This window comes from Pseudophryne corroboree, chromosome 5, assembly GCF_028390025.1.
Source record: "Pseudophryne corroboree isolate aPseCor3 chromosome 5, aPseCor3.hap2, whole genome shotgun sequence".
Lineage (NCBI taxonomy): Eukaryota > Metazoa > Chordata > Amphibia > Anura > Myobatrachidae > Pseudophryne > Pseudophryne corroboree.
In genome coordinates, this window is record NC_086448.1 from 175953290 (window position 1) to 175980962 (window position 27673).

General features: G+C 44.1%; 1 long non-coding RNA gene across 1 annotated transcript in view; it reads left to right on the forward strand.

Annotated features, from left to right (window-relative positions):
- LOC134928898 (uncharacterized) overlaps positions 1 to 24070 on the forward strand; it is a 44081-nt gene extending 20011 nt beyond the window's left edge. The window contains exon 3 of the long non-coding RNA XR_010178108.1: positions 23844 to 24070. This is a non-coding gene — a long non-coding RNA (uncharacterized LOC134928898). The remainder of the gene's footprint in view (positions 1 to 23843) is intronic.
- Positions 24071 to 27673: the final 3603 nt, after the last annotated feature.

Sequence of the window (27673 nt, forward strand, 5' to 3'; positions counted from 1 at the left end):
AAGAACGTTCCACCTCTCTGCAGCCACAGCTCTCACCTATTTCTGCTATCAATTCTCCTTAGATGGCTGTATCACACCTGAACCAGACTCTAAAAATAGCCCTTGATGAAGTGGTTCCAACTACCCATCACATTCCACGTAGGCCTAGATGTCAGCCGTGGCTCTCTAAATTAACAAGACAATTAAAAAAACACTGGCGTAAAGTAGAATGTCAACGGCGTAAATCTTGCATGCATTAAGGGTATGGACCTAATTCAGAACTGATCGCTGTGCTGTAAATTTGCAGAGGTCTGCGATCAGATAGTCGCTCCCCAGGGAGAGTGAAAACCTGCCTCGTGCAAGTGTGCGAATGCATGTGCATGCCGTGCGAAAACTTCACCATGTTCACAACTCACTATCGAATGTTTTTTCCTCTAGTGCGATAGAATCAGGCTGATCGGGGCCGGAGCTGACGTCATACACCCTTCCTAAAAATGCTTTGGAATGCCTACATTTTTCCAGACACTCCCAGAAAACGCCCAGTTACCACCACAAACGCCCGCTTCCTGTGAATCACCTTGCATACGCCTAGCGATTCTGTTGCTGTTTGGCATCACGCCTGTGCATTGCGGTGCATGCGCAGTCATTCGATAATCGCCCGCTGTGTGAATTCTTACATCAGTGATCAGGTCTGAATCAGGCCCTATATGCCACTCCTATCGTAATGCCCTGGACACTGACAAACAAACATATTTCAAAACTCTCATCCCTGCGCAAGCCTCTAACACCTAACAACTTTTTAATACATTTAAATCACTTATCAACCCTCACTCACCAGCCACTATCAATGTGTAATATCTACTTCAAGGACAACATACAGTATGTAAGATCCAAGATGAAATGGTATGGTATGCTCTTCCTAAGTCAGTGACCTGCTCAGCTCTCTACCTGTACACTCTGGCACGTTCTCTTCATTTGATCCCACAAATAAAGATAAAGTATTAACACTCTTCTCATCCTCTTACTCAGCTACATCTTCACAAACAGGTAACGCTCTGTATCCTGTGCTCATCCCAGCCTTAACTAAAATCTGTAATATCTCTCTCTCTCTCTCTCTTTCTACTGGTGTCTTTCCTTTACTGTTCAAGCATGCAGTGATTACTCCCATTCTGAAAAAAACACAATTCTGACCCAAACTTCTCAAACTACTGTCACATCTCTCAGCTTCTATGCCCTTTCAAGATACTTCAGAAACTTGCCTACACTCACATCACACACTTTCTTAACTCACACAACTTATTGGACCCACTTTAATCAGGCTTTCATTCCCAACATTCCACAGAGAAAGCACTAACTAAAGTAGTTAATGATCTGGTCATTGCTAAGTCCAAAGGCCACTACCCACTTCTTAATCTTCAAGATCTCTCTTTTGCTTTTGACACTCTTTTGCTTTTGACACTGTTGACCACTCTCTTCTCCTACAAACACTACAATCCCTAGGTCTTCAGGACACAGCCCTTTTTTTGTCTCAGCCTAACTATCTAATTGCTCTTTCAGTGTCCACTTCTCTAAATCCACCTCCTCTTCGCTAACTCTTTCAGTTGGAGTACAGCAAGGCTCAGTCTTGTTTATCTGCTCCTCTCAATCTATACCACATCTCTTGGCAAAATGATCAGCTCTTTCGGATTTCAGAATCATCTGTACATGGATGATACTCAAATCTACTTATCCTCACCAGATTTGTCACCATCAGAATTGTTCCGTGTCACTAAATGTCTTTCTGCCGTTTCATCTTGGATGTCATCTCTCCACCTCAAACTTAATAGTTTCAAAACAGAATTCAGTATTAATTTCCACCAACCAATAGTAGTTACCAACCGGATATCTATATCACTATTGAAAACTCGACAATGAAGACAATGTCATCCTCGACTCTGAACTGTCCTTTGTTCCCCATATTCAGTACATCTCTAAATCTTGCCACATGCATCTAAAAAACATATATGAAATATGACTATACAGTACCTTACAAAAGACACTGCAAAAACTCTTATCCATGCTCTCATTATATCCCACATTGATTATTGCAACAGTCTTCTTACTGATCTTACCAAAAAGAGACTCTCACCACTACAATCCATTCTGAATGCAGCAGTGAGCCTTATTTTCCTCATTAGACATTCATCGTCTATGGATCCATTCGGTCAGTCCCTCCATTGAATACCTGTATTTTACTGTATTTAATATAAAATACTTTTACTCACACAAAAGGCTATTAACCAAACTACGCCAATGTACATCTCTTCACTTATCTCAAAATAACTCCCAACCCGACCTCTTCACCCTTCACAAGATCTATGTCTCTCATCCACACTCATTACTTGCTCCCATTCATTATTGCAGGACTTTCTGTGGGCTGCAACCACTCTGTGGAATGCCCTACCATTCACAATAAGACTCTCCTCTAGTCTCCAAACCTTAAAGTATTCCCCGAAAAGTCACATCTTCAGGCAATTACAGAACCCACATAACCTTCATAAACTATCTTATTACATCCCCACTGTAGAATCCACACATATCCTCACATATTTTCTTTTTCTTCATTTTCCCATCCTCCTAACCCAGGCTAGCATTGTTTTGTGACCAAATCATACAATCCACCCAGAACCTTTGCAATCTGGTTGACAATTATACAATAGATAACACCTATCCTTGTGTACTGTATCAATGCCTACTTCTTTATAGATTGTATGCTTGCTACATTACCTCTGTGACTGTCTGTTATTACCCAGTTTTATTTTATCACTGTTGTTTTCAATTGTCTTGTTCTATTTTATTGTAAAGCGCAATGGAATTTGTTAATAAATAAATAAATGAACAAGAGACTCTGGGTTATATCAGTGATGTGCATGAGGTAAATGTCTGCAGAGTGGCTAGTATCAGAAACAGATTTATACACACAAATATGAACTAGAGGGTTCATGTGGGCATTATACAAAGGTGCAGCAGTATATACTGCTGGGAATCTGGTGATTTTGATCAAAGATTTGTGGACAAGGTAGACAAGTGAGCAGGCCCAGCAACTGGGGGAAGGAAAAGGGTATATTTGTACATGGTCCACGAGTTTCTGAAGGGCCCCAGATCCCCAGGAATTGCAGGAGACCTGCTCCTGTGTCTCCTTGCCTGTGCCACATGGGATCCTAGCTGGCCACCGACGGGTGGCAGTAGTAATAGTACAATAAAGTCTGTTTTGTGCTGACTTGGTGCCTATGACGTCATGATGTTGTGCCGCTGGAAGCAGAGGACCCGAGCCTCCCACAACTGAAGATGGAGCCATAGAATCTGAAGATGGAGATGAAGCCCCACAATCTGCAATCATGTATTGTCTAGATAAGTGTGGCCTAGAGTGACACAGATCTGGTGGTGGTTAGGAAGGTTGGAGATTAAGTGGCATGGAGAAACAGAGCTGTGTTGGAGGGACGGAGGATGTTGGGACTGAAATACATGGGGAGAGGGAGACTGAAGGATACATGGGAAGGCTGATAGTAGCAAGGGGACTGAAAAACATGGGAAGGCTGAGAGAAATTGGCAGCTGGGAGGCTGAAAGACTCAGAGAAAGGCTGAGAGAAATGGAGGGATGAGAGACACTGCAAGGCTGTGGGAAATGGGGGGATGCTAAGAGACACATAAAAAAGGCTGAGACACAGAGCAAGGCTAAGAGAAATGGTGGGCTGAGAGACACAGGAGAGGGCTGAGAGAAATAGAGCAAGGCTGAGAGACACAGGCAGACTGAGAGACAAGGCAATGCTGTGGGACATAGGGGAAGTCTAAAAGACACTGGGGCATGCTGAGGGAAATGAAAGGGTATGGGGAGGCTGAGAGACATGGGGATGGGTAGGCTGAGAGACACAGGTGAGATGAGCTGATGGCTGGAGATGGAGAGACATGGAGGGATGAGGCTGGAGTAACAGGGATGGAGCTGGAAAGACACAAGTGTGAAGCGAGGATGGAGAGAAAGCAGGAGGCTGCAGAGAGAAAGCAGGATGAGTCAATCAGTATGCTGCTGCTGCTGGGGAGGTATAACATACCTCCCCAGCAAAAACATAATTGTGTACCCTGCCCCAAGATTTCTGTTGACAGTCCTTTAGGTGAGGCAGTGTCTCACCTGACATACTCCAGTATACTCCAGAGTAACATAGTAACATAGTTTATGAGGTTGAATAAGACAATTTGTCCATCGAGTTCAACCTGTAGTATTAATTGTACACTATTCTGTATACAACTATAGTTTAACTATAATGACCCAGATGGAGTTATGTTGTAAATCTAACACTATAATTTGTGTTGTTTCTTAAATACAATAATTTTAATGCTATATCCTTGGATATCTTTTTCAGTTAGAAATTTATCTAATCCATTTTTGTGTCCAAATTTTATTGTAAAAGCATTATTTTAAATTGCGTTTAATCCCCCCTACAATTTTTTTTTTACCGATAATTTTTATTGAAAGTTTAAGCAACTATGGGGGTACAGAAAATAAAGGGGGTAAGAAAAAGGGATAGAATATGGGGAAAAAGGGATGTATACAATGAGAATATCAAAGTTACACATAAATATCAAACAAATAACGATAGAGGAGCATTTGGACTGTAATACCATTAACAAAGTTATACAATTATTACAAACACTAAAAATTAGACAATTTTATCAATTTTAAAAAAAATAAAAAGGAAAAAGGGAGACATAAGATATAAAAATATAGTCAAGTGGAGACATTCTCATTCAAGCTAAACTGCAATGGAAAGGGCATAGTAGGTTGTGGCATTAGATCTGCGCTTTCTCCATCAGTGACATATTCATGCCAAGACATCCATTTCATAATGGGTAAGCAGCTCGAGGTAGAGTATGGCATATATACAGTTTCCATAGTAAAATGGAAGTGAATTTTATGGAAGACCCTTATTATGGGGTGGACTAACGTTTGTTTCCATGCTTGTGCTAATGTAGCTCTCGCAGCTATGCACATATGACCTCTTTGATGAGCTGAAGCCTCGGGAGGATAAATGTGTAGTAGGGCTAATTTGGGGGTCGGGTTAAGGGATAAATGTAGAATTTTATAAAATAGCTCAAACACATTGTTCCAAAAATCACAGATCATAGGGCATGTCCAAAAGATATGAAATAGATGGCCAATCTCCCCACTGTTCCGCCAACAGTATTTAGAGCATGAAGGCCAAAAGGTATGCGTTCTATCTGGGGTCAGGTATAGTCTATATAACAATTTACCGTGCATTTCTGAATGATTCAAACACCTAGACATACGAAAAGACATACGATATAGATATTCCCATTGTGCATCAGATAATGAAACTTCTAGGTCTTTCTCCCAACGAATCTGCGCATTTGACTTTTGAGATGAGAATAATTGTATAAGTTTACCATACCAAAAGGAAATATCTTTAGTGGACATCACCAACAGTACACAAGATAAAACAGATTGGGCTATAGGACAAGGGGGTGTAGTGTTATAGGCAGACTATTAAACCAGTGTCGTATTTGAAGGTAAGGAAATATTTCCTTATATGGGAGAGAAAAATTATCTTGTATTTGAGGAAATGTAAGTAGGATACTCCCATCTAGGAGATCACCTACAGTTCAAATATGACCAGCATGCCAAAGAGAAACATTCAAATTCGATATTAGCTCGGTAACAGCTATTAGAGAAAGGGCTGCATATGGAGGGGTATATACAGGGAGTTTATCAATTAGCTTATCCCACACCCATAAAGATGAGGCAGTGGAGGGGAGAAGGGAACATTTAGAGGGGCGAAGGTTTTTAGGGGTCCTCAAAAGGTCTTCTAAGGGATATCTTAAGCATCCCATCCTCTCAATAGGTGCCCATGTGGACATGGAGGGAGTCGCCCCCCAGTATTTTAGTTGAGCCAAAAGACATGCTTCCTGATAAATAGCCAAATCAGGAAGATCAAGGCCCCCACAGTGTCGAGGTAAAATCATTCTAGAGTGAGCTAGTTTTGGGGGGTGGGATTTCCATAAGTATTTAGTGAGTATAAGTCTACATTTGTCTAGGTAATGTCTAGGGAAAATAAATGGTATAGTTCAAAATAAACACATGAGCTTAGGCAGTAAAGACATTTTAAAGGCCGCTAGTCATCCCAACCAAGATATTTCATATGAAAGCCAAGATGTCGTCAAAGTCTGCAGAGAAGCAATAAGGGGGGGGGGGGTAGATTCACATCAAAACAGAAGAGGTGGAGGAGGGAATGTAAAGAATAAAGTCAGATTTCCAATTGGATGGATATTGAGAACATGGAGTGGCTATAACCGGGTCTGGAAGGTGCCCAAGAAGAGCATCAGTTTTAGTCGTGTTCAGTTTATAATAGGAGGCAGCACTAAATCTGTCCAATAAGGTATACAAGCGAGGGAGAGAAAAAATGGGGTGTGTAACAAAGAGGAGTACATTGTCAGCAAAAAGACAGAGTTTGTGAGAGCTTTGACCACAAATCAACCCCTGAAATTCCCTGTCTGAACTAATTTTAGCTGCTAAGGATTCTTTTACTAGGACAAAAATTAAGGGTGGCAGGGGGCAGCCCTGGCGTGTGCCATTGGATATTGGCAACATGTTTGACAGGAAGCCATTACTGAACACTCGAGCAGTAGGGGAGCTGTATAATGCCAAAATGGATGACAAAATCTGGTCACACAAGCCAAATGTGGTCAAAATAGTGCGCATGTATGACCAGATAAGCCTGTCAAACGCTTTCTCAGCATCTATAGAAAGCAAGAGAAATCCCTCTCCATCACAAATAGAGTCAATTAAGTTGAAAACTCTGCGAATGTTATCAGATGCCTGCCTACTAGGCACAATCCCAATCTGATCCGGATATATCAATAAGGGTAAATAAACATTAAGTCGAGTCGCTATCAGCTTAGCATATATCTTAATATCACCATTATGTACAGCAATCGGGCAATAATTTTGACAGGAAGCTAGGTCTTTCCCTGGTTTGGAAATTGCAACTATCTGGGCTTCTAGCAATCCTGTAGGAAACGAGCCAACTCGGTTCACTTCATTAAACAGATCTACCATCATGTGAGAGAGGCGGTCACCAAAAGTAACCTAGAAATCATTAATAAAGCCATCAGGGCCAGGAGCTTTATTTCAAAGAAGAGATATAATTGCAGTTTTGACTTCTAGCACAGACAAAGGAGCATTTAATAAATACAGCTGGTCAGAAGATAAAGAAGGCAAATCAATTGATAGGTTGTGTCATAGAAGAATAGGTTGTGTCATAGAAGGGTCAGATTTTAAGCTATATAATTGCGCATAATAGTCCACAAACTGATTGGCTATATCTAAAGGGTTCGCTAGCTTGGATCCAAATGGGGAAATTACACATTTAATCCTATTGCGAGCTTGTTTGACAAGCAATTTACGAGCTAACAGCTTTCCAGGTCTATTGCCGACCAAATCCATTTTTTGTCATAGCTTATTTAGAGCAACTTGCGTTTTAACAACTAAAAGCTTCTGTAATTGATTGTGAATCTCAGAGAGTTCCTTATGTGAGGACCTATCTTCGATGTCTTTAAGTTTAACTTCTAAGGTAGTTTGAAGTTGTTTAGCTTGTCTATTAAGTGTAGCCCCAGCTTGGATAGCTGAGCCTCATATTACCACTTTTAACACGCACCAGTAATTTGATATAGAGGTGTCAGATGGGGAGTTTGTACCCATATAAAGAGAGATACAGTCAGAGATAAAAAAAATGTTGCTGTCAGGTCAGTCAGGAGATGGGGGTAGAGGCGCCATGGTCTAGTGGGTATGAAAGGTTTAGAGATATCCCATTTCCAAGACAAACGGGCATGGTCGGACCAAGATATAGGCAATATATCTATATGGCCAGAGTTTTATAAAGTCCACTTATCACATAAGACAAGGTCAATACATGAATAGGAATTATGGACCGGGTAAAAAAACATATAGTCTCTGCCAGATGGGTTCCGGATTTGCCAGACATCGTATAAATCAAATTCTGCTAAAAGATTACGATGTGCCAAAGAAGGATCTAGTCGCGATCTAGGGGCAGCGTGAAGAGGTGGTGATGATTTGTCCAATCTTGGATCGATCACTAAATTAAAGTCTCCCAATAAAATTAAAGATCCAACCGGACATTTTGTACTACTAAGCAAAGTTTCCTAAGAAATGAAACTTGATTTGAATTAGGGGCATAAAGAGAAACAATGTTAACAGGCTTCTCTACTAATATACCTGTAAGAACCAAACCCTGCCAAATCTCATCCTAACCCTCTGTTCCACACTCTCTATGTACCCCATCTGTGTCACCCCTGTCTGTCTACCCCTCTCCTTAGAATGTAAGCTCTCACGAGTAGGACCCTCTTCCCTCATGTGCTTATCCTTTTCTTACTTTAATAATCCTCAACTGCCCAAATTCTGCAGGTTTTGGCCACCTTGAAACTTATCTCTATGTCGTTAACTGGTGTAGTTATGCTTAGTTACCCTGTACTTGTCCTATATTGTCTTCAACTGTAAGTCACTGTTTTCCTATTTTGATTATGTGCATACTGTACAGTATGTACTCTGTAATTGGGCGCTGCGGAACCCTTGTGGCGCCATATAAATAAAAGATAATAATAATAATAATCAAATAACGGCCTGATTTATCAGCCAATTTGGACTTTAAAATAAAAGAAACAGTATTCCTAAAAAGAATAGCCACCCTGTTCCTCTTGAAGGGGCCGTTGGCAAAGTACCCTAATGGGTATCTCTGATCTTTTAATACAGGTGGGCTTAGAGAAGAAAATTTGGTCTCCTGTATGGCAACTATATCAGCCCGTTGTTTGTAGAAAGAGGACAGTGCCAACCTGCGCTTATTAGGAGAATTTAAACCTTTAGCATTCAAGGAAAAGATTCTTACCATGATTAGTGGTCAAATTGCAGCAATTCAGGTAACATCCCTTAGATAGAGAAAAAGGAAGGGGTATAATAAAAAAATAAAAAAAGGGGGGGGGGGGCAGAGGAAAAATAAAGGGGGGGGGAAATTACCCGGGTGTGCAGTAGAGATGAGCGGGTTCGGTTCTTCGAGATCCGAATCCCCCTGAACTTCACGTGGTTTACACGGGTCCGAGGCAGCCTCGGTTTTTCTCACCTAACACGCAAAACCCAACGGGGGAAAACGTCATCATCCCGCTGCCGGATTCTCGCGAGATTCGGATTCCATATAAAGAGCCACGTGTCGCCGTCATTTTCACTCGTGCATTGTCGAGATAGCGTGAGGACGTGGCTACGTTCTCTGCCTGAATAGCCCAATATCAGCTAAATCTCAGCTCAATATCTGTGCTCAGTATCAGTGCTGCATTGTGGTGACCAGTATATATATAGTAGTACAGTACAGTAGTCCATTGCTGTATTTTGCTGCTCCATGTCAGTTCTATTATCCAGAACAGTGCTCAGTATCTGTGCTCATTATTGTCATTGCTGCATTGTGGTGACCACTGAACAGTATATAGTAGTACAGTACAGTAGTCCATTGCTGTAATTTGCTGCACTGTGTCATTTATATTATCCAGAACAGTGCTCAGTATGTGTGCTCATTATTATCATTGCTGCATTGTGGTGACCACTGACCAGTATATAGTAGTACAGTACAGTAGACCAGTGCTGTATGTTGCTGCCCCATGTCAGTTCTATTAGCCTGAACAGTGCTCAATATCTGTGCTCAGTATCAGTGCTGCATTGTGGTGAGTAAAAGTCCAGTGTCTTGTGCTGCATCTTGCTGCTGTAGGGTGCTGTGGTAGTGTCCTGTCACTGTGCATAGGTCATCATCATTCCAGTCACAGTGGTATGTGGTATCTATCTAGTGGTATCTAATGCCAGACATTACTGCCGTCTAATTCCAGATATATTACTGCCATATAATTCCACACATTAAAAAATGGAGAACAAAAAATGTGGAGGGTAAAATAGGGAAAGATCAAGATCCACTTCCACCTCATGCTGAAGCTGCAGCCACTAGTCATGGCCGAGACGATGAAATGCCATCAACGTCGTCTGCCAAGGCAGATGCCCAATGTCATAGTAGAGAACATGTAAAATCCAAAAAACAAAAGTTCAGTAAAATGACCCAAAAATCTAAATTAAAAGCGTCTGAAGAGAAGCGTAAACTTGCCAATATGCCATTTGCGACACGGAGTGGCAAGGAATGGCTGAGGCCCTGGCCTATGTTCATGGCTAGTGGTTCAGCTTCACATGAGGATGAAAGCACTCATCCTCCCACTAGAAAAATTAAAAGAGTTAAGCTGGCAAAAGCCCAGCAAAGAACTGTGCGTTTTTCTAAATCACAAGTCCCCAAGGAGAGTCCAATTGTGTCGGTTGCGATGCCTGACCTTCCCAACACTGGACAGGAAGAGGTGGCTCCTTCCACCATTTGCACGCCCACTGCAAGTGCTGGAAGGAGCACCCACGGTCCAGTTCCTGATAGTCAAATTGTAGATGTCACTGTTGAAGTACACCAGGATGAGGATATGGGTGTTGCTGGAGCTCGGGAGGAAATTGACAAGGAGGATTCTGATGAAGAGGTGGTTTGTTTAAGTCAGGAACCTGGGGAGACACCTGTTGTCCATGGGAGGAATAAGGCCATTGACATGCCTGGTCAAAATACAAAAAAAATCACCTCTTCGGTGTGGAATTATTTCAACAGAAATGCGGACAACTGGTGTCAAGCCATGTGTTGCCTTTGTCAAGCTGTAATAAGTAGGGGTAAGGACGTTAACCACCTAGGAACATCCTCCCTTACACGTCACCTGGAGCGCATTCATCAGAAGTCATTGACAAGTTCAAAAACTTTGGGTGACAGCGGAAGCAGTCCACTGACAACTAAATCCCTTCTTCCTCTTGTACCCAAGCACCTGCAAACCACCCCACCAACTCCATCAGTGTCAATTTCCTCCTTAGACAGGAATGCCAATAGTCCTGCAGGCCATGTCACTGGCAAGTCTGATGAGTCCTCTCCTAACTGGGATTCCTCCGATGGATCCTTGAGTGTAACGCCTACTGCTGCTGGCGCTGCTGTTGTTGCTGCTGGAAGTTGATCGTCATCCCAGAGGGGAAGTCGGAAGACCACTTGTACTACTTCCAGTAAGCAATTGACTGTCCAATAGTCCTTTGCGAGGAAGATGAAATATCACAGCAGTCATCCTGTTGCAAAGCGGATAACTCAGGCCTTGACAACTATGTTGGTGTTAGACGTGCATCCGGTATCCGCCGTTTGTTCACAGGGACTTAGAGAATTGCTTGAGGTAGTGTATCCCCGGTACTAAATACCATCTAGGTTCCACTTCTCTAGGCAGTCGATACCGAGAATGTACAAAGACGTCAGAAAAAGAGTCACCTAAAAAATGCAGTTGTACCCAATGTCCACTTAACCATGGACATGTGGACAAGTGGAGCAGGGCAAACTCAGGACTATATGACTGTGACAGCCCACTGGATAAATGTATTTCCTCCCGCAGCAACAACAGCAGTGGTGGCACCAGTACCAGCATCTCGCAAACGCCAACTCGTTCCTAAGCAGGCTACGCTTTGTATCACCGCTTTCCATAAGAGGCACACAGCTGACAACCTCTTATGGAAACTGAGGAACATCATCGCAGATTGGCTTACCCCAATTGGACTCTCCTGGGAAGTTGTGACATCGGACAACGCCACCAATATTGTGCGTGCATTACATGTGGGCAAATTCCAGCACGTCCCATGTTTTGCACATACAATGAATTTGGTGGTGCAGAATTTTTAAAAAACGACAGGGGCGTGCAAGAGATGCTGTCGGTGGCCCGAAGAATTTCAGGCCACTTCCGGCATTCAGCCACCACGTGCCGAAGATTGGAGCACCAGCAAACACTCCTGAACATGCTCTGCCATCAGCTGAAGCAAGAGGTGGTAACGAGGTGGAATTCAACCCTCTATATGCTTCAGAGGATGGAGGAGCAGCAAAAGGCCATTCAAGCCTATACATCCACCTACTATATAGGCAAAGGAGGGGGAATGCACCTGACTCAAGCACAGTGGAGAATGATTTCAACATTGTGCAAGGTTCTGCAACCCATTGAACTTGCCACACGTGAAGTCAGTTCAGACAATGCCAGCCTGAGTCTGGTCATTCCCCTCATCAGGCTTTTGCAGAAGCAGCTGGAGAGATTGAAGGAGGAGCTATAATGGGGCGATTCCACTAGGCATGTGGGACTTGTTGAAGGAGCCCTTCATTCGCTTAACCAGGATTCACGGGTGGTCAATCTGTTGAAATCAGAACACTACATTTTGGCCACCGTGCTTGATCCTAGGTTTAAAGCCTACGTTGTATCTCTCTTTCTGGCAGACACAAGTCTGCAGATGTTCAAAGACCTGCTGGTAAGACAATTGTCAAGTCAAGCGGAACATGACCCGCCAACAGCTCCTCCTTCATTTTCTCACGCCACTGGAGCTGCCAGGAAAAGGATCAAATTTCCAAAACCACCCGCTGGCGGTGATGCAGGGCAGTCAGGAGCGATAGCTGACATCTGGTCCGGACTGAAGGACCTGCCAACGATTACTGACATGTCGTCTATTGTCACTGCATATGATTCTGTCACTATTGAAAGAATGGTGGAGGATTATATAAGTGACAGCATCCAAGTAGGCATGTCATAGAGTCTGTACGTATACTGGCAGGAAAAAGAGGCAATTTGGAGGCCCTTGCACAAATTGGCTTTATTTTACCTAAGTTGCCCCCCCTCCAGTGTGTACTCTGAAAGAGTGTTTAGTGCAGCCGGTAACCTTGTCAGCGATCGGTGTAGGAGGTTACTTCCAGAAAATGTGGAGGAGATGATGTTCATCAAAATGAATTATAATCAATTCCTCTGTGGAGACATTTAACAGCAATTGCCTCCAGAAAGTACACAGGGACCTGTGATGGTGGATTCCAGTGGGGATGACATTAATTAATACTCTGTGAGGAAGGGGATGTGCACAGTGAAAGGGGTGAGGAATCGGATGATGAGGAGGAGGAGGTGGACATCTTACCTCTGTAGAGCCAGTTTGTGCAAGGAGAGATTGATTGCTTCATTTTTGGTGGGGGCCCAAACCAACCAGTCATTTCAGCCACAGTCGTGTGGCAGACCCTGTCGCTGAAATGCTGGGTTTGTTAAAGTGTGCATGTCCTGTTTATACAACATAAGGGTGGGTGGGAGGGCCCAAGGACAATTCCATCTTGCACCTCTTTTTTTTATTTATCATGTGATGTTTGGGGCCAATTTTTTTAAGTGCCATCCTGTCTTACACTACAGTGCCACTCCTAGATGGGCCAGGTGTTTTTGCCGCCCACTTGGGTCGCTTAGCTTAGTCATCCAGCGACCTTGGTGCAAATTTTAGGACTAAAAATAATATTGTGAGGTGTGAGGTATTCAGAATAGACTGAAAATGAGTGGAAATTAAGGTTAATAATACTATAGGATCAAAATTACCCCCAAATTCTATGATTTAAGCTGTTTTTGAGGGGTTTTTGAAAAAAAACACCCGAATCCGACAAAAATTCTTAAGGGAGATTTTGCCAAAACGCGTCCGAATCCAAAACACGTCCGCGGAACCGAATCCAAAACCAAAACACAAAACCTGAAAAAACTCCAGTGCACATCTCTAGTGTACAGTGCTACTGTAGGGGAAAAAAGGGTACAGTAGGTTAGTCAGGGGGTAGGTGGCATCAGCAAACCACCCAGGGCCATTCACATATAATTAAATGTACAGATAATATAAGTGGCGCATTGCTAACCAGCAAAAGCCGCTAAAACTTGAGAGTTTTCACAGTGAGAGGATCATTAGAATTAAGGTCTACTCCTTGCACGGTTAGTAGAGTGTCACAACTGAGGGCTGGTGTTGGTCTGAGACAGCCTCAGTTGTAGTTGTGCTGGTGTATAGGTGAATCTAGGTGGCTGAATAGGACTCCTAGACATAGAGGACTTCTACCACCAATGCCCGAAGATGTGACCACAACAACAAAGATAAAATGAATGTTTGTTTATTAAACACAGTTCTGGTGGTACACCGGCAGTTGCAGAATATGATATGAGAAATAGTTAAAAACAGTACATAGTTCCACAAGAAATAGCAGTTGTAATATTCCCTTAGGTGTGGTATCCGCACAAGGCTAGCTTGTGAGATTAGGAGATGAACAGTCCTTACCAACACCTAGGTGCTGTTGAATAGATGAAAGCTGGAACTGGTCAGCAGATGTAGTACAGAGGCTGAGCGTACTGTAGAATGAATGATATTTGTACGCTGCCGGTTTTGCCGGATGAAACGGATGATGAAGAACTGTGAATGAAGTGCAGATGATCCAGTGTAAATAGCAGATTTTAAATGACACTAGAGATGCTAAAGATCGATGAATTGAGAAACACAGATGACTTGAATACTGTTGATAACGGGAACACCGGTGGCGGAGCACCGATGATAATAGGTAGCTGAACACCACTGGAAGCCCAATGCTGGAAGCTGGTGTTTTTTGGAGCACTGCCAATAGCAGAAAGCAATGAGGATACTATGGAGTCAGGCAGGCACTGCAGGGTGGTGATTGGTGCAGGTCTCTGTAGAACTGGAGACTTCAGGAGCTGGAATACCTGGAACACAGTTAGAATCACAAAGAGCAGAAACAGGATACACTGGTGATGACAACCAAAACACTGACAACTTCCTGGTCTATCATCAGTCCCTTTATACCCTCAGCAGTGCAGGGATTGGATCAGCAATCAGGCAGAGCTCAGCAGGACTGTAGATTGGTGGAAATAGCATCACATGATCAGAACCAACATGGCTGCGCCCACACTGGTTCTTGGACGGAAACCTGGTTTGTAATTACATGTGGATCTTTCACAGTAATGGCGGCCGCGGCCGCAGGACACAGAGAATGTTAAAACGGTACAGCAACCTCCCAGCGCCAGTGGCAGAAGCTACCGCGGATGAGAGGCGCCACACAGACCTGTAGTGCTTTACTGTAGTAATCGCGGCAGAGGCCTCAGCTGACCGGGGATGCCACACAGATCCGTCCACGCACTGAAGCTCAGCAATGGCGCCAGAGGCCGCAACTAACAAGAGATGCTATGTAGAGCCGACCAAGTGCTGAGAGTACGGTAATGGCGGCAGAGGCCGCAATGAGCTATAAACGCCATTCCATTTAAGAGTTCTTTGTGACAGCACCTGCAGACTGTTAGAAAGGAATAATGAAGCAAAGACATTCAGCTACATGACTGAGACCCGGCCCTGGAACGCTGAGCCAGTCTCAGAAGACACCTGAAAGGTAAAATGATGTCCAGTAGTCTGGATCGTGACATAGAGATTAGTGATGAGCACCGGAAATTTTTCGGGTTTTGTGTTTTGGTTTTGGGTTCGGTTCCGCGGCCGTGTTTTGGGTTCGAACGCGTTTTGGCAAAACCTCACCGAATTTTTTTTGTTGGATTCGGGTGTGTTTTGGATTCGGGTGTTTTTTTCAAAAAACCCTAAAAAACAGCTTAAATCATAGAATTTGGGGGTCATTTTGATCCCAAAGTATTATTAACCTCAATAACCATAATTTCCACTCATTTTCAGTCTATTCTGAACACCTCACACCTCACAATATTATTTTTGGTCCTAAAATTTGCACCGAGGTCGCTGGATGGCTAAGCTAAGCGACCCAAGTGGCCGACACAAACACCTGGCCCATCTAGGAGTGGCACTGCAGTGTCACGCAGGATGGCCCATCCAAAAAACACTCCCCAAACAGCACATGACGCAAAGAAAAAAAGAGGCGCAATGAGGTAGCTGTGTGAGTAAGCTAAGCGACCCTAGTGGCCGACACAAACACCTGGCCCATCTAGGAGTGGCACTGCAGTGTCACGCAGGATGGCCCTTCCAAAAAATACTCCCCAAACAGCACATGACGCAAAGAAAAAAGAGGCGCAATGAGGTAGCTGTGTGAGTAAGCTAAGCGACCCTAGTGGCCGACACAAACACCTGGCCCATCTAGGAGTGGCACTGCAGTGTCACGCAGGATGGCCCTTCCAAAAAACACCCCCCAAACAGCACATGACGCAAAGAAAAATGAAAGAAAAAAGAGGTGCAAGATGGAATTGTCCTTGGGCCCTCCCACCCACCCTTATGTTGTATAAACAGGACATGCACACTTTAACCAACCCATCATTTCAGTGACAGGGTCTGCCACACGACTGTGACTGAAATGACGTGTTGGTTTGGACCCCCACCAAAAAAGAAGCAATTAATCTCTCCTTGCACAAACTGGCTCTACAGAGGCAAGATGTCCACCTCATCATCATCCTCCGATATATCACCGTGTACATCCCCCTCCTCACAGATTATCAATTCGTCCCCACTGGAATCCACCATCTCAGCTCCCTGTTTACTTTGTGGAGGCAATTGCTGCTGGTCAATGTCTCCACGGAGGAATTGATTATAATTCATTTTAATGAACATCATCTTCTCCACATTTTCTGGATGTAACCTCGTACGCCGATTGCTGACAAGGTGAGCGGCGGCACTAAACACTCTTTCGGAGTACACACTTGTGGGAGGGCAACTTAGGTAGAATAAAGCCAGTTTGTGCAAGGGCCTCCAAATTGCCTCTTTTTCCTGCCAGTATAAGTACGGACTGTCTGACGTGCCTACTTGGATGCGGTCACTCATATAATCCTCCACCATTCTTTCAATGGGGAGAGAATCATATGCAGTGACAGTAGACGACATGTCCGTAATCGTTGTCAGGTCCTTCAGTCCGGACCAGATGTCAGCATCAGCAGTCGCTCCAGACTGCCCTGCATCACCGCCAGCGGGTGGGCTCGGAATTCTGAGCCTTTTCCTCGCACCCCCAGTTGCGGGAGAATGTGAAGGAGGAGATGTTGACAGGTCGCGTTCCGCTTGACTTGACAATTTTGTCACCAGCAGTTCTTTGAACCCTAGCAGACTTGTGTCGGAAAGAGAGATCCAAGGTAGGTTTTAAATCTAGGATCGAGCACGGTGGCCAAAATGTAGTGCTCTGATTTCAACAGATTGACCACCCGTGAATCCTTGTTAAGCGAATTAAGGGCTCCATCCACAAGTCCCACATGCCTAGCGGAATCGCTCTGTGTTAGCTCCTCCTTCAATGTCTCCAGCTTCTTCTGAAAAAGCCTGATGAGGGGAATGACCTGACTCAGGCTGGCAGTGTCTGAACTGACTTCACGTGTGGCAAGTTCAAAAGGTTGCAGAACCTTGCACAACGTTGAAATCATTCTCCACTGCGCTTGAGACAGGTGCATTCCACCTCCTATATCGTGCTCAGTTGTATAGGCTTGAATGGCCTTTTGCTGCTCCTCCAACCTCTGAAGCATATAGAGGGTTGAATTCCACCTCGTTACCACTTCTTGCTTCAGATGATGGCAGGGCAGGTTCAGGCGTTTTTGGTGGTGCTCCAGTCTTCTGTACGTGGTGCCTGTACGCCGAAAGTGTCCCGCAATTCTTCTGGCCACCGACAGCATCTCTTGCACGCCCCTCTCGTTTTTTAAATAATTCTGCACCACCAAATTCAAGGTATGTGCAAAACATGGGACGTGCTGGAATTTGCCCAGATTTAATGCACACACAATATTGCTGGCGTTGTCCGATGCCACAAATCCACAGGAGAGTCCAATTGGGGTAAGCCATTCTGCGATGATCTTCCTCAGTTGCCGTAAGAGGTTTTTAGCTGTGTGCGTATTCTGGAAAGCGGTGATACAAAGCGTAGCCTGCCTAGGAAAGAGTTGGCGTTTGCGAGATGCTGCTACTGGTGCCACCGCTGCTGTTCTTGCGGCGGGAGTCCATACATCTACCCAGTGGGCTGTCACAGTCATATAGTCCTGAGCCTGCCCTGCTCCACTTGTCCACATGTCCGTGGTTAAGTGGACATTGGGTACAACTGCATTTTTTAGGACACTGGTGAGTCTTTTTCTGAGGTCTGTGTACATTTTCGGTATCGCCTGCCTAGAGAAATGGAACCTAGATGGTATTTGGTACCGGGGACACAGTACCTCCAACAAGTCTCTAGTTGCCTCTGCAGTAATGATGGATACCGGAACCACGTTTCTCACCGCCCAGGATGCCAAGGCCTCAGTTATCCGCTTTGCAGCAGGATGACTGCTGTGATATTTCATCTTCCTCGCAAAGGACTGTTGGACAGTCAATTGCTTGGTGGAAGTAGTAAAAGTGGTCTTACGAGTACGACTTCCCCTCTGGGATGACCATCGACTCCCAGCAGCAACAACAGCAGCGCCAGCAGCAGTAGGCGTTACACGCAAGGATGCATCGGAGGAATCCCAGGCAGGAGAGGACTCGTCAGAATTGCCAGTGACATGGCCTGCAGGACTATTGGCATTCCTGGGGAAGGAGGAAATTGACACTGAGGGAGTTGGTGGGGTGGTTTGCGTGAGCTTGGTTACAAGAGGAAGGGATTTACTGGTCAGTGGACTGCTTCCGCTGTCGCCCAAAGTTTTTGAACTTGTCACTGACTTATGATGAATGCGCTGCAGGTGACGTATAAGGGAGGATGTTCCGAGGTGGTTAACGTCCTTACCCCTACTTATTACAGCTTGACAAAGGCAACACACGGCTTGACAAATGTTGTCCGCATTTCGGTTGAAATACTTCCACACCGAAGAGCTGATTTTTTTGGTATTTTCACCAGGCATGTCAATGGCCCTATTCCTCCCACGGACAACAGGTGTCTCCCCGGGTGCCTGACTTAAACAAACCACCTCACCATCAGAATCCTCCTGGTCAATTTCCTCCCCAGCGCCAGCAACACCCATATCCTCCTCATCCTGGTGTACTTCAACACTGACATCTTCAATCTGACTATCAGGAACTGGACTGCGGGTGCTCCTTCCAGCACTTGCAGGGGGCGTGCAAATGGTGGAAGGCGCATGCTCTTCACGTCCAGTGTTGGGAAGGTCAGGCATCGCAAACGACACAATTGGACTCTCCTTGTGGATTTGTGATTTCGAAGAAAGCACAGTTCTTTGCTGTGCTTTTGCCAGCTTGAGTCTTTTCATTTTTCTAGCGAGAGGCTGAGTGCTTCCATCCTCATGTGAAGCTGAACCACTAGCCATGAACATAGGCCAGGGCCTCAGCCGTTCCTTGCCACTCCGTGTGGTAAATGGCATATTGGCAAGTTTACGCTTCTCCTCCGACAATTTTATTTTAGATTTTTTAGTCCTTTTTTTACTGATATTTGGTGTTTTGGATTTGACATGCTCTGTACTATGACATTGGGCATCGGCCTTGGCAGACGAAGTTGCTGGCATTTCATCGTCTCGGCCATGACTAGTGGCAGCAGCTTCAGCACGAGGTGGAAGTCGATCTTGATCTTTCCTTATTTTTGGAACCTCAACATTTTTGTTCTCCATATTTTAATAGGCACAACTAAAAGGCACCTCAGGTAAACAATGGAGATGGATGGATACTAGTATACTTATGGATGGATGAGCGACTGCCGACACAGAGGTAGCTACAGCCGTGGACTACCGTACTGCGTCTGCTGCTAATATAGACTGGATGATAATGATATAAAAAATATATATATATCACTACTGCAGCCGGACAGGTATATATTATATAATGACGGACCTGCTGGACACTGTCAGCAGCACTGCAGACTCCTAAAGTAAGCTACTAGTAGTATCAAGAAGATAGAAAGAAAAAAAACACCACAGGTAGGTGGTATACAATTATGGATGGACGAGCGACTGCCGACACAGAGGTAGCTACAGCCGTGGACTACCGTACTGCGTCTGCTGCTAATATAGACTGGATGATAATGATATAAAAAATATATATATATCACTACTGCAGCCGGACAGGTATATATTATAATGACGGACCTGCTGGACACTGTCAGCACTGCAGACTCCTAAAGTAAGCTACTAGTATCAAGAAGATAGAAAAAAAAAAACACCACAGGTAGGTGGTATACAATTATGGATGGACGAGCGACTGCTGACACAGAGGTAGCTACAGCCGTGGACTACCGTACTGCGTCTGCTGCTAATATAGACTGGATGATAATGATATAAAAAATATATATATATCACTACTGCAGCCGGACAGGTATATATTATATAATTAATGACGGACCTGCTGGACACTGTCAGCAGAATGCGTTTATAGAATAAAAACACCACACGACGAGTGTTTAACTTTTTCAGGCAGACAATCACAATATACTGGTGGTCAGACAGTGGTCAGTGGTCAGTCACACTGGCAGTGGCACTCTGGCAGCAAAAGTGTGCACTGTTAAATAATATGTACTCTTGCTACTGCTCCCCAGTCTCCCCCACAATTAAGCTGTGTGAGCACTGAGCACTCAGCACAGTCAGATATACATAGATGATGCAGCACACTGAGGCTGAGCACAGATATGGTATACTGTTACTGTGTCACTGTGTATCGTTTTTTTTCAGGCAGAGAACGGATTATAATAAATAATAATATAATAAAACTGCACTGGTGGTCACTGGTCAGTCACTAGTAAACTCTGCACTCTCTGAGTACTCCTAAGCTCCAGTAAATCAAGTGTCTCACTCTCTCTCTTCTAATCTAAATGGAGAGGACGCCAGCCACGTCCTCTCCCTATGAATCTCAATGCACGTGTGAAAATGGCGGCGACGTGCGGCTCCTTATATAGAATCCGAGTCTCGCGATAGAATCCGAGCCTCGCGAGAATCCGACAGCGGGATGATGACGTTCGGGCGCGCTCGGGTTAGCCGAGCAAGGCGGGAAGATCCGAGTCTGCCTCGGATCCGTGTAAAAAGGCTGAAGTTCGGGGGGGTTCGGATTCCGAGGAACCGAACCCGCTCATCACTAATAGAGATGTTGGGTCGCTCTGTCTAGAGCTACTTGTGGAGGCAGAAGTAGTGGCTTCCTAAGCTAGAGGTCGAGTACGGGTCACTTTCTGGTTTGGAAATGATACTGGAGGGGGCAATGCTACCTTAACTTTCTTAGGAGGCATGATAGTAAGGAAATAAATAGAAAATGTTCACAAAAGCACAATGGGACCGTAGAGGCTGATATCCTGCAAGGATAAAGGGTTGGTCGTTCTAAAATATAGTCATATGGTGAACATGTAGACCCTGGATGGAACGGCAGAGAGCAGTTTATCACATCTCTTACTCACTGTAGAACTGCATCTCACCATATAATCCCATCCCCAGTAGGTTGTACACAAAGAACACAAAGTACTGTGTGTTACAGGTGCAGCATGCTTATAAGTCTGTGCAAGCAATAGACCAGCAACCAGACATCTAGCCCTGGCCAGCGGGGCGCACACACCCGGCAAAGGAGCCGCCAGAGACATGCCGTCAGCGCATTCAACCTCCATTCCACCAGGCCACAGACAGCGGGAATGCAGCAAGGATAGAGGGCGCCAGTGGAGACAACGTGGAGAACCCACGTCCCTCCGTCCACAACCACGGCAGGTCACCGAAGGCCGGGCGAGAGAAGGTATGTGGTGCGCGGGTCTCAGACAGGAGGCTTCTCCAAGCAGGCACCGGAGCTCAGCAGGATCCCAGCTTCATCCTATGACCCAGCTGCAACCTGCAGAACAAGACAGCCTGGTTCCCGGCTCCGCAGCAAGGGTCTCAGTGCCCAAGGGGAGATCTAAGGGGCTGACGACAGATCCTCGGTTGGATATAGCCGGGGTGTTACTGTGGAAATTCCGCTATGGTACTTTAAGGAGAGGGAGCTGCAAGCAGGCACGTCTGCTCTCTTCCACAGCCAACTCCCCACTGCCCCCCCTCCCCAATTTTTCCACCATTACAACCTTCTCTGTCAGAGAATTCCAGTTTTGACTGTAAAAATTATTAGAATAATACAAATAAGATATATCTTCTTTGTATATTCATATCATTTTTATAGTCAAAACTCTTGAGTATGCCTCACCTCACCACACTTCACTGGGATATATGCTGCTGTAGTTGACATCCAGCTCTGACACATATCACACTGTAATATAAGTACTGTAGATTAATGAAATACAGTTTTTCATACTTGGCGACTATACCAGTATGTCCAGCAGGCTCTCAAAACAAATGGGGTGATCTACGACATTCCCTAGAGAGTCTAGCAATGCCCTAAAAGCCGGGTTGGACAGAAAACAGGTGCGAAGAGCACAGAGTACATATATCTGCCCACCTAGGCCCTCATTCCGAGTTGATAGCTCGCTAGCTGCTTTTAGCAGCAGTGCAAACGCTAAGCCACCTCCCTCTGGGAGTGTATCTTAGCTTAGCAGAAGTGCGAATGAAAGGTTAGCAGAACTGCTCGTGAAAATTTTCATGCAGTTTCTGAGCAACTCCAGAGCTACTCCTACCTTGCGATCACTTCAGTCTGTTTAGTTCCTGCTTTGACGTCACAAATACGCCGGCGTCACTGCGGTTCCGTACGCATGCACAGAAATGCCAATTTTTAGCCTGATCAATTTTCAATTATCAAGTTTCAATTACCTTTTTTTTTAAACACTCTGTATGATGTATTTATTTAACCATTATATGAATAATTGATCTTCTGCATGGGAGACCTATACACAATACAGCCTCTGACACTTTCCATATATGCAAATATCCACTCTGGTGGCATGCTGCAAACAGTACTATAAATTGCACCTGGTGTTGCTGGATACACAACTGGGTGACATTAGATGACTATGGGTGGAGCTAGACACACAACTTGGATAGAGCAGGGCACATCCTTGTTGTCATATAGGTTTTCCTTGCACTTATTTTTCAGAAGAAGGCAAGTATACATTGATTCACTAATAGAATTAATGATCCAATGATAAGTGGTCACAGACTGCAACTGGTTGCGCTGTCTCATTAGCTGGTACAGTTGTAAAGCCTCTCTGTATTGCTGGGATGGTATCAGGATCATGGCGCTTGGGATGCCGGCAGTCAGAATGCCAACAGCGGGCAGCGGCATTCTGATGCGCAGGATCTCGAAACCTGTTGGGTAAGTACCCTAGCCCTAATCCCCAACCCCCCTAACCCTCCCTACCCGCAGCCTGACCTTAACCCTCCCCTCACCGCATCCTAGTCATAACCCTCCCCATTTGTGCCTACCCTTAATCCCCCCCTTTCCCCGCAGTCTAAACCTAACCCTCTATCCCCCACAGCCTAACCATTCCTGGTTGTGCCTAACTCTCCATCCTGGCAGCCTGTCCTTAACCCCCCCCCCCCCCCCCCTGAAGCTTAACTGTAACCCTCTCTAGTGGTGCCTAACCCTAACCATCAGCATCCCTGGCATACTAACATTCGGGATCCCGGTGTTCGAGATTCCAGCATCGGAATTACGATCCATGTTGACAGCCCAGTATCAGTATTCTGAGCATTGTTAGGATTACGGCATCGGGATTCAGACTGCCAGAATCGCGAATGCCGGGATCCTGACCAGATACTGTATTACCAATGACATTGTCAGCTAGTGGAATGTCAAGGTAAACAGAGGGCTAAATATTACAGAAGGATGTTAAATGCAATGGTTAGTATTCTGCGGTATACAGTATGTGATTTGTTTAGGTAATGGTTTAGTTGAGTTGGTGAACTGAAAGTTGTATGGGAGACATAGGACAGTAGGGAATAAGTGGGGAGGTGTTAGGGATTTGGAGTAGGTGTTAAATAGCCTGTCCTGTTTGTATTTAGCTTCTTTTTTTCTATGAATGTCCCATACACCCACCACTTTTGTAATGTTTTCTCATGGATATTTTGATGTACTTGGTGTATGCTTTGCCAACATTTTTTCTCTATTACAGATGGGACATAGCAGCCAGCTGACACTGGTGGTACAAGGAATAGATGGATACAATGACATTCTAAGTGCAGCTTTGGTTTGACAACATCTTTATAATGGGTCTTGATACCAGCATTAAGGAGGGTCCATTACCAATCCAGGGTAAAGTTGTACATTATCCTTAAGCCCCAAGGGTGTACATCCACCTCCATTTTTGCATTGTTTCAGTTAGCCTGGAGCTGCTTTCGTGGCCACCTTAAGTATATCAAATTAAAACTGAGAACACTTTACAAAAATATGGGTTTCTGCCTCATTATGTATAGGTTACATTTATTGAACATGGTCTGCAGGAGAATATGAACTACAAGTTTGCTTGGACATAATCTGTTATATATGTTTGTAAGATGACCAGGGTCAGACTGTCCACAGGTGCACAGGGGAAATTCTCGGTGAGCCCCATAGCCTGAGTGCTCCACCCAATACTCTGGGGGCTCAGTGTCATGGATGAACTTGGGTGATCATAATGTTTCTATGGAACTTACGCCAAGATTAGCCCAACTGCCAAACAAAATGGGTGGTCCTGACCAACCTTTGCCCCCTCCTTTATAAAGGGGCCCTGTTCTTTGCATGTTTTCTCTAATGTTTGGCCAAGTGCCTTTGTGGTGGCTGTCTACATCCCCTCAGGAGGCTGGCCACACCCCTAAAGCTTAAAACCACCACATTCTTGGTGGGCCCTTCATGCCCCATTCCTACACTGAAGATTAATATATCATCAAAGAACTTTACTTAATGACAAAACTCATCTTGCGGAAATACATCATTGCATAATACATATTCAGTAATTGAAGATGAAAAGGATCAAAGTATTGTCATAAAAATTGATGAGTAGCATCAAAAGGGTAGAATAGTACTGGGTACCCAGCAATGCTTAAAGTGGTCTTAGAGAGGGGATGGAACTCACCCCACCCCCAGCGCCCATGTAACAAAGGGAATGTTTTGTTACATTACTTACATTAATTTACTTGGAGTATATGGTAGAAAGACACATAAAGGTTTCTTTTAGTACTATCATTTGGGTTCAGTTACTTTAAAAGAAACCTTTACGTGTCTTTCCACCATATACTCCAAGTGAGTTTTCAATACGCTGTTTATCTATTTGAGTGGTGGTGATAATCTATCCCTGTACTGACTACGAAAATCTACAGAATCACCTCTCACTTTCAGAACACAAGGGGAACTTGTTCTTAATTTAATTGTAACATTACTACACATTATTACCTTTTTTGTCTATTTTTATGTCTTTATTGGAATATCATGCCCCTGTGAGGAAGTCTTAGATGGGGAAACCTTCCTTAAACAACAGAAATCAAGGCATGTATTGGTTTGCATATGCTTTTTTAGGTCATATTGTTAAGGTTGTTATTTGATGTCGCCCTTGATCCACCACTTTTTTTCCACACATTTATCCTATTCCTGTTCTCTGATTGGGCAGATATTTAGTGGTTAGGATTGGGCTGACTGTCTCTTGCACCTGGGCTCATTCTCATTTACAGTGAACCCCAAATTGGTTAATCTGCCCAAACATATATAGACAGATTGATTATAGATGGGGTAATTTGTCAGCAATGCTGACATTTAAGATCTTAACAGTTTATTTGCAGATATATTTAATCTATCTAAAGCAGTGGATCTCAATGCCAGTCTTCAAGACCCTAAACAGCGGACATTTCAAGGTCACCTAGTAGGTGCACTTAGTAGGAGCACAGGTGTATTCATTACTGACTGACACATTTTAAAGATTTAAGGATCCACAGGTGAAGATAATTATTTCACTTGTGATTCTGTGAGGAGACCTGAAAAACATGAACTGTTTGTGGTCATAAGGACCACATTTGAGAATCTACTGTATGATCACAAGCCAAAATCAAAGAATAATATTAAATTTTTATTAGGTTGCTCTGGGTTAATGTATAATTGCATGTTGTTAGTATATACATGGACGTGTGTGTGTGTGTGTGTGTGTGTGTGTGTGTGTGTGTGTGTGTGTGTGTGTGTTCCAGAATAACTCTGGAATGCCTGGAGCAATTTACACCAAACTTGGTACACATATGTCTTACAATCTGGAAAAAAGACTGTGGGGTAAAACACCCATAGCACCTCTAGGGGTGGGGGTGGGAAGGGGGTGACATGTAAAAATCCATAGTTTTTGGCATAACCCTGGAATGCCTGGAGCAATTTACACAGAGGCACACAGGCAGGGGCAGAAGCACCCAAGGGTAGGGACAGAGGCACACATGGTTAGGGGCATAGACATACGGGTAGGAGCAGAGGCACTTATGGGTAAGGGCAGATGCTCACACGGGTAGGGGCACAGGTGCACATTGGTGGAGGCAGAGGCATACTTTATTTTCTAAGCTAAGCAAGAAGAGGACCCTTTGACATAAAATCAGCCTGTGAAGCTTGGCCTGTCGTCCCAGCATTGACAGCACTGAGCAGGGCAGCATCAGATGTGGGACGGGGCAGTTAAGGAGGCAGATTATTCTCCTCAACACCAGCATTTTGACAGCATCAATCCGGGGAAGCCCAGAGGTGCGGCCTGACAAAGATTGGCATTATTCTTTAAATCCTGTAGCGAAGCACGGGTATTCAGTTACTGTAGTTATAATAATTAATTTCCCTTAGTCAATGGAAATGTCTCATTCCTATATCATTTCAATGACTTTACCCGTTGAGTGCAATTGCCCTGTAAAGACTGATATTAAGTAGAGATGAGTGGGTTCGGATTTACTCAGTTCTTTATCCCAGAATTATCACCATTTCTTATTTTCTGGATTTTTCTTATTGGCTAACCAAATCACATGACGTCCTATAGCCAATAAGGAGATTCTGGTAAATCCGAGTAAAACCGAACCCGCTCATCTCTAATATTAAGCCATTTTTTTAAACTGTACTGTATTGTAATTATTTCACATGTGTCTTACAAGAAAGGGGGGATATAACTATTACCCAGACTACAGTGCATGTGAATTAATGCAACATAGTTGCTGCTAAACAGCAAATGAAACCTTAACACTACCATTTGATGTTCTCATTTTTAGACTCAGTTTGAATCTGACCTCAGGAACACAAAGGAACTGGGAAAATCTTTAATTTCATATTCCAAACCAGCCTGTCCTATTTGTTTGCTATGAATCACTCATTTCAATAAGGTGAAGACTTGTGTTAATCCCCCATTCATCAGTTGCCTGGGTGCGTGTGAAATGAATCGTGTGGACAAAATAAACCACAGACAGCCGCAATATTCTATTGTCCTTTAAGCTTCTTCAAGGGGCCTCTTCACAGGTACCAAAAAGCTACTATAGACACTTCACATATTTCGGAAGATCCTCCCTTTTTTCACATAGCACATTAGTCTATCATTAAAGAAAAGCAGAAAGTAGGCAACAGATGAAGGAGAATCTGAAGTAGACCAAACTAATTCTCTTCACACAGAGAGATAATTGGCAGGGCAGCAGTTTTTTGAAGGACTGAATTAAATGTATAAATTGTTTAAAAAAAAAAGACAATAATTTGCTGGCATGGACAAAATCATTACCTCTGCGCCATTTACTTGGAAAGTTCATTGATCGACAGGACAAAAATGTTTTTCCCCTTAATTGCTTTCCAACTTTGTCCTACTAAATGCCCCAATTAAAAGGCAAAAGTGTGGACACTTTCGGGTTTTTTTTAACTTCATTTAATGGCCGTATATTGGAAGAAGAAAAATCGTTAGCGTAGTCCTGCTTTCTTTTTCTTTTTGTTAAAAGTGAAATACAAAGATCAATGTAGAATGTTTGCTGCCTCTGAGACATC